Raw genomic sequence first — 7,360 nt, 5'->3', positions numbered from 1 at the left:
GAATAAAACATTGATACTCTTTCGAACAACGCATAGCTTCGACAACTATCTAAAAAAATAGGTATCGCCACACTCTCTCTTTCTTGACTGCTGCAGCCTTTGTCCTCTCCCTGTTTCTGCAGATGCTTTGACCTCCTCTAATGACCTTGATCTCTGTTTCTGCTCTTGGGAGCCACAACCTCTCTCGATGGCTGGGCTGCACCCTGCCCTTCACAAAAACAGGAAGGCAGATTATTATTTGAATGGCAATAGATTGGGAGAAGGGGAAGTGCAACGAGACCTGGGTGTCCTTGTGCACCAGTCGCTGAAGGTAAGCATGCAGGTGCAGCAGGCGGTTAAGAAGGCAAATGGTATGTTGGCCTTCATAGCGAGAGAGTTTGAGTACAGGAACAAGGATGTCTTGCTGCAATTGTACAGGTCCTTGGTGAGACCACATCTTGAGTATTGTGTGCAGTTTTGGTCGCCTTATCTGAGGAAGGATATTCTTGCCATGGAAGGAGTTCAGCGAAGATTCACCAGGCTGATACCTGGGATGGCAGGAATGACGTATGAGGAGAGATTGGGTCGATTGGGCTTGTACTCGCTGGAGTTTAGAAGAATGAGAGGGGATCTCATTGAAACTTATAAAATTCTGGCAGGACTGGACAGACTAGATGCAGGGAGGATGTTCCCGATGGTCGGGGAATCCAGAACCAGGGGTCACAGTCTAAGGATAAGGGGTAGGCCTTTTAGGACAGAAATGAGGAGGAATTTCTTCACCCAGAGAGTGGTGAACCTGTGGAATTCTCTACCACAGAAGACAGTAGAGGCCAATTCATTAAATATATTCAAGAAGAAGTTGGATATATTTCTTAAGGCTAAAGGGATCAAGGGGTATGGGGAGAAAGCAGGGACCGGGTACTGAACTTGGATGATCAGCCATGATCGCATTGCATGGCGGAGCAGGCTAGAGGGGCCGAATAGCCTACTCCTGCTCCTATCTTCTATGTTTCTATGTTAATGTGTTTCCAGCTCCTCCTCCCAGTGCCTCCAGCTAATCTCTCTCCCCCTGCTCCCTCTGTTTGGTGTCTTCCATGTACCAATTCCAGGCCCCACCCTATAACTTGCTCCCAACTCAGCCCTCCTTTCCCAGCCTGAGCCCCCAGTACATCACTTTCTCTGTCTACCTCCAACATAATACATAGTGGCTGCCATCTTGCTTAAGGCTAAAGGGATCAAGGGGATATGGGGAGAAAGTAGGGACAGGGTACTGAATTTGGATGATCAGCCATGATCTCATTAAATGGCAGAACAGGCTCGAGGGGCCGAATGGCCTACTCCTGCTCCTATCTTCTATGTTTCTATGTTTCTATGCTGCATACCCTGGGGTTTAAAAAAGGTAACAGAGAGAAATGTTGCAGATGAATAAAGAAACATGTGTTGGAGCCTTTAAGAGAGATTGGGAGGCTTAGAGAGAAAGAATAGGCATGGAAAGAAAGATTTACACAAAAAGTGAAAGGGGTCGATTTTCAGTGTGTCGTGGAGTCGGGATTGGAGGCGTGCGGGGGTTAAATTCCCAAATTCGGGGGTCCCGATACCATCCCGCCCAAAACCCACCTCCATGTAAGTTTCCAAAGGAGGCGGGTTCCCGCCCCGCACTGGGACCCGCCGACCCGAGGCAGGAAGGGATTAGTGCCAATTAACTGCCTGTTAACAGGTAGTTAACAGGCAGTTTTTAGCCTAATCCCTATTTTGAAGGTTGTCATGTGGGATTCCCAACGGCTCCAAACCACGCCAAGTTAGAGAAGTCGGGCCGTCGGGTTGAAGGACTTGGAGGGGTCGAGATATCAGTGTTCAGGTGAGTGATGGGTGCATGAGTGCAAAGGTAAGTGTGTTTGGTGTGTCTAAAGTGTGTAAAGAAGTTTAAATTACCTGTACTTACCTTTACAGCCTTCTTTCCTCTAGGTTTCGGGAGTCCATCATTCAGCCGGCACAGAAAACAGAATGGCCGCGAGCTGTCAAAAGTGACAGCCTGCAGCTTTCATTGCCGGCGAGATTTCTAACTGAGTCTGCGTAGAAGGACTCAGGTTTGAAGTAAGACTGTCAGTGTTTGACAGCTTCAAACAGCTGTGAAACACTGATATTTCATCTGTCAACATGTCTTGACAGATGAAATTTCAGTCTGTGACGCCACCTGTTGCCGGGTGGCCCTTAATTGGCCTGCTGAGCCCGCTGGGCGGGCTCAACAAGGTCAATCAAGTGAAAATCGCGTGGGTTGGCTGCATCTCGATGGAGGCAGGACTACAACCCCGAAAGTTGTAGTCCCGCCTCCTTCCCGACTTCTGAATGAAAATCACCCCCAAAGAATCATGGAATGGAGTTGGACACTAACGGAGAGACATCACAATAATAAAGTGTGTGACAGCCAAAGAGGAGTTGACACTACAAGAAAGCTAAGACTCCAACGTCTCTTTCAACTGCATCCTCAGCTATTTCAACATCATTCTCGGAGTATGTGCGTTGCCCATTTCTCCTTATGTGCAGTACTTTACAATTGTTCTCATGAAATTTGATCCGCCATTGTTTTCACAGTGATGCTTGGCAAATATGTAACCACTGTAACACAAATAAATAACAATTCACTATTGCAGTGCAATTTATGAATGCTACACAAATTTTTCAGGCATAGTGCCACCTGTTGGGTCAGCCTCAGGTTCCAAGTCACTGAAGCCTAGAACAGCACAATCTTAGACCCTAACCTATGCAATAAGGCTGTTCTAAAACTGTACCTTTAAGTCAACCTTGGCTTTTCCCGCATGGCGTTACAGTACCTGGAAACAGAAGCAGTTTTTCTAACAAATCATCCAATTAAACTTTCTCTAGTCATTATTCCCTAATGAATAATTGGATAGTTTTCAACTGCTTTGTCATTATGGGAATGGTGGAAAGATTTCTTGTCTGAGCAAGCCAACTAGTGACTACCTCAAAGCCAAAAATAATGAGGTTTGTTGGTTTTACTAATTGCCTGCTCCGAGCTCTAATACTTTCCCACCTTTGTACTCCGATTTGCTGCTAATTGGCTCATTACATCCACTGACAATCTCTTTTGGAAAGCTATTACTTTCTTTTTCCCAGATTGTAAATTTGACAGCTCTAAATTTACACTTTCAAAATTCACCATCTACCTCAGGCCATTATGGTCACAAAATACAGACTCCATGAAGAAACATACCTGAAGTAATAAAGGAAAACTGTGAGTGCTGTAAGCCTCAAATTTGTTCCATGAGATACTTTCCTAATAGTAACCCCAGGAAAATGCTGCATGGATTCCGCAATTTGCACACTTCCCACGAACCCTCAAAATGATGCAGCAGAGACTCCATGACATTTGCCCAGAAATTAGGGTCGGGGGCTTGCCGCGGGTGCAAGCCCCCGATGTGCACTTACCTAGCGCGCCGGCCGTTGTGCTCTCGGCGCGCGTGGAATTCTGTTTTTTTGAGGAGCACTCCCGGGCAGCGTCTGACGTCACGCCGCCCAGGAGTGCAGCCTGCGCGGAGCGTCCAGCGTGGAGTGTAAGGGAGACCCGCCCTATGAGGTCGCATTAGCATAGGACACGCCCCCAATCTTTTTCACAAGCTCCAAAGCCTCGGTACATGCAGAAGCAGCATGGTAAGTAGGTTCTTTGTATTTTTATGAATCTTTTGGTAACTTTTATAAACTTTTAAATACTTTTACATGAATTGGAAGAATCTTAAATAGTTTTAAAGAGATTTGAAGCAATTTAAAGAGTTTTAAAAGCCTTGAAAGCATTTTTTTCATTCATTTTATTTAATTAGCAAAGTGAAATGGCTGGAATGAGCACAATTCACGTCATTAAAAGAACTCAGAATTTCACTGACGATGACCTCAGCAATCTCCTCAACGAGGTGTAGGCGATGCACCTGCGCATCATTGGGAATGAGAAGTCCAGGGCGCCGCGAAAAGGACAGATGATAGCTTGGTCAGAAGTTGCCCAGGCTGTCAGCGCGAACTCCACCATTCCACGTACAGCGGAACAATGCCGCAAGAAATTTAGTGACTTATTGCGATCTGTCAAGGTTTGTACAGTTATTAGAAAAGTCAACTGTAACATTGCTTTAAATTTAACTGAACTAGTTTTAAAAAGCTATTCAATGCATATAGTATAGTCAAGTGACTTCTTGGTCCAGTCACCTGAGGTTGCAATAAAATTTTATGGCTTTGGGGCCAGCTCAGGGTCATCTATTGTGCTCTTATCTTGATTCCACTGGTTTGAGCTGTAAAAATTCAATCAGTGAGTCTTCAAAACATTTGGTGTCCCTGTCTCAAATGCAGGTGGGTGCTTCATATTTTCTGCTTTCATTTTAGAGTAAAAGTGCTCACAACACCAGAGAACGTGCACTGACAGGCGGTGGTGTTGTCACGCTAAGGGATTTAACCGAACAAGAGGAAAGGGTCCAGCAGCTGTTTGGATTTACTAGCGATCACCCCTCGGCTGATTCTCAATCAGAGATTGTTACACCTGAACGTGAGTTGCGCTGGCCAGCTATATGTTTAAAAATGTTAGGTGTGTGTTGAAGATCTGTGATGTGGCAGATCATGCTTTACCTTTGCAAATGTTTACTGTTTCCTTTTCACAGTTGGACAGCATACCTCTCACACACGGGATGAGCAGTGCGTTGAGTCTGCGGCCGCAGAGGGCATTGGGGAAGGGGTTGCTGATGCAGTGGGAGCAGTAAGTGAGGTGGTGGAGGAGCAGGAGCAACTTGTGCTATGTCAGCTAGTGCAAGAGGAGTGTATGGACCCTGCGTTGCTGCACAGTATCTCACTTGCTCCTGGCCTCGCTGGTTCTGTGCGAGTCACTGATGACTGTAGCCCCACAGACAGACACCAGCTTGATACTGCAGCACAGGTGGGAAGAGCAGAAAGACATTTACTAGAACAGCACTTACAAGCTGAGGTGCAACAGATTGAAGGTTTCAGTCAATTGATGTGTTCTCTTACTGAGAAGGATGTTGACTCTAGAGCCTCTATCAAGCAGGGAATCGATAATCTTGGCATTACACTTAATCAGATAGCATTGCAGTTGGTGGCGCTTAATGAGAATATCGTTACACTATTTAATTCGCATGAAACACATTCTGCTGCCATTACTTTGACTCCTGCAGAAGCGCCCTTACCTGCTCACAGTGCAGAAACAGTGCGGGCCCAGGAGCCAGCTGTTCCGCCAGTCATGATGCAAGCAAACGTTGACTTGCAGCAGCAGCAACCCTGTCATGAGACAATTGCTGAAGGGCAAGAGACGGCACACGGGGGCCTTTCAAGTGGCAGCAGAGGGCTCCAGTCACGGGGAGGGAGAAGGCGCAGGAAACGTTAGGGTGTCACCTTTTGCGCAATGCACCTCCTTGGACCCTCAGGCACAGATGCGAGGGGGCAAATCGTTCAATTGTTTAATTTTTCATTTTATTTACATGTTAAATGTTGTCTTTGCTTTTTTCATTGGAAATGTATATTTGTGAATGAAAGGATATGTAACCTGTTCGTTTAAAAAGTACAGCCTGTAGTCACTTTGAAAAAAATTTCAACTTTTATTTTAGCAAAAATATTTTTACAACAACTGTTTGAAAATTTGAAAATAGCTAGTTTCCATCTTGAATGTCTTTATTGCACTAAGAAACCAAAAAAAGTTACTTTAAACTGTTTACAAAGTTTTTTCCAAACTATTTATGTTTGCGAATGTTTGAAAAGTTGAAAATAGGTAGTTAACATCTTCAATGTCTTAATTGCATTAAGAAACCAAAAAAAGTTACTTTAAACTGTTTACAAATTTTTTTCTGAACTATTCATGTTTACAAATGTTTGAAAAGTAGAAAATAGCTAGTTAACATTTAAAAGTTATAAACTATCTACATCAAAACTGAACCTGAAAACTCTTTGATGCTGCAAAAAAATTCACTGTTTCACTTTAAACTGTGTCTGCTCCTTTCTTTGCCTTGCGGGGGGAGGGGTAGGTACAAGGCGACGCTACCTCGTGAAGGAGTTGGCTACTAGCAGTTCCCGAGCAGCCTTACTTTCGGCAGCACTTGGCTCCTCCCCATGAGGCCTGGCCACAGGCACATTGGCATCGCAGTCATCCTCCATTTCAGCAGGGAGCTCTTCTGCAGTGTTATGGGTCAGTCCTTCCTGCAGGGCAAAGTTATGCAAAGCACAACAGGCCATCACAATCCTTGCCACTTTCTGGTGAGAATACTGCAAGGTCCCCCCTGACCTATCCAGGCACCGGAAGCGTGATTTCAGAACTCTGATTGTCCTCTCCACCACTTGACGTGTGGACACGTGTGCCTGGTTGTATCTCTCCTGAGCCTCATTATTGGTCTTGCGGTAGGGAGTCATCAGCCATGGTCTTAGCGGGTAGCCCTTGTCGCCCAATATCCATGCTGATCCTGGAGGCAATTTGCTGAGGGCATCATATAAGTTAGAGTTACGGAGGACGAAGGAGTCATGATTACTTCCCCGGTGTGCTGCATTCACGTTTAGGATCCTGAGGTGCGCATCACATACTATCATTACATTCAATGAATGATACCCCTTCCTGTTGATGTATGTCACAGGTGCATCCAGTGGTGCCTTCAATGCAATATGGGTTCCATCGACGGCCCCAATCACTTTGGGGAATCCAGCAATGTGATGAAATGCAAGGGCCATCTCCTTTTGATGTCGAGTGGACAAGTCATACTTAATGAACTCTGAAAGTCTACGGAAAATGGCATCTGTGACATGGTGAATGCAGACCCTCGCAGCATTCTTAGAGATGCTGCTTATGTCACCGGTGCCTGCTTGAAATGACCCACTTGCAAAGAAGTTCAATGCTGTGGTTACCTTCATGTTCACTGACAAGGCAGTGCAGGTCTTCGAGCGTGGTTGAAGGTCCTCCTTCAACATGTCACATAGTCAGCCGATTGCCTCTTCAATGAAGTGCAGCCTCCTCACACACAACTCCTCCGACAGCATCTCAAATGATCGCCTCTCCCTGTACACTCTCTGGGGTGGGTAGTTGTTCCTTCTGATCAGGAGACGGTTATGGTTCCTCACTCTTCTATGTTGTTCCCTGGCGTTTCGAATTCTTTGAAGCAAAATCACACAGAGCATCAGGGCACCATTTCTGGAGGGCATGTTTCTCGCTCACAGGCCTCCTCTTTACACAGACGTCCTTGTAAGGAAAAAATGGGAAGAGTTGTTAAAGTAATTTTAATAAAGTGAGTGGCTAGAAAATCACCTCGGGCTATGGCAGGAAACATGCATTATCGGCTTGGGAACACGTCATACCCGCCTGATGAATATCACAGCCCGAGATGATTTTCCA

Source organism: Somniosus microcephalus, chromosome 3 (assembly GCF_052327205.1).
Source record: "Somniosus microcephalus isolate GS21.2 chromosome 3, FLI_Smic_1.0, whole genome shotgun sequence".
NCBI lineage: Eukaryota > Metazoa > Chordata > Chondrichthyes > Squaliformes > Somniosidae > Somniosus > Somniosus microcephalus.
Note: the sequence above shows the minus strand (reverse complement) of the source record.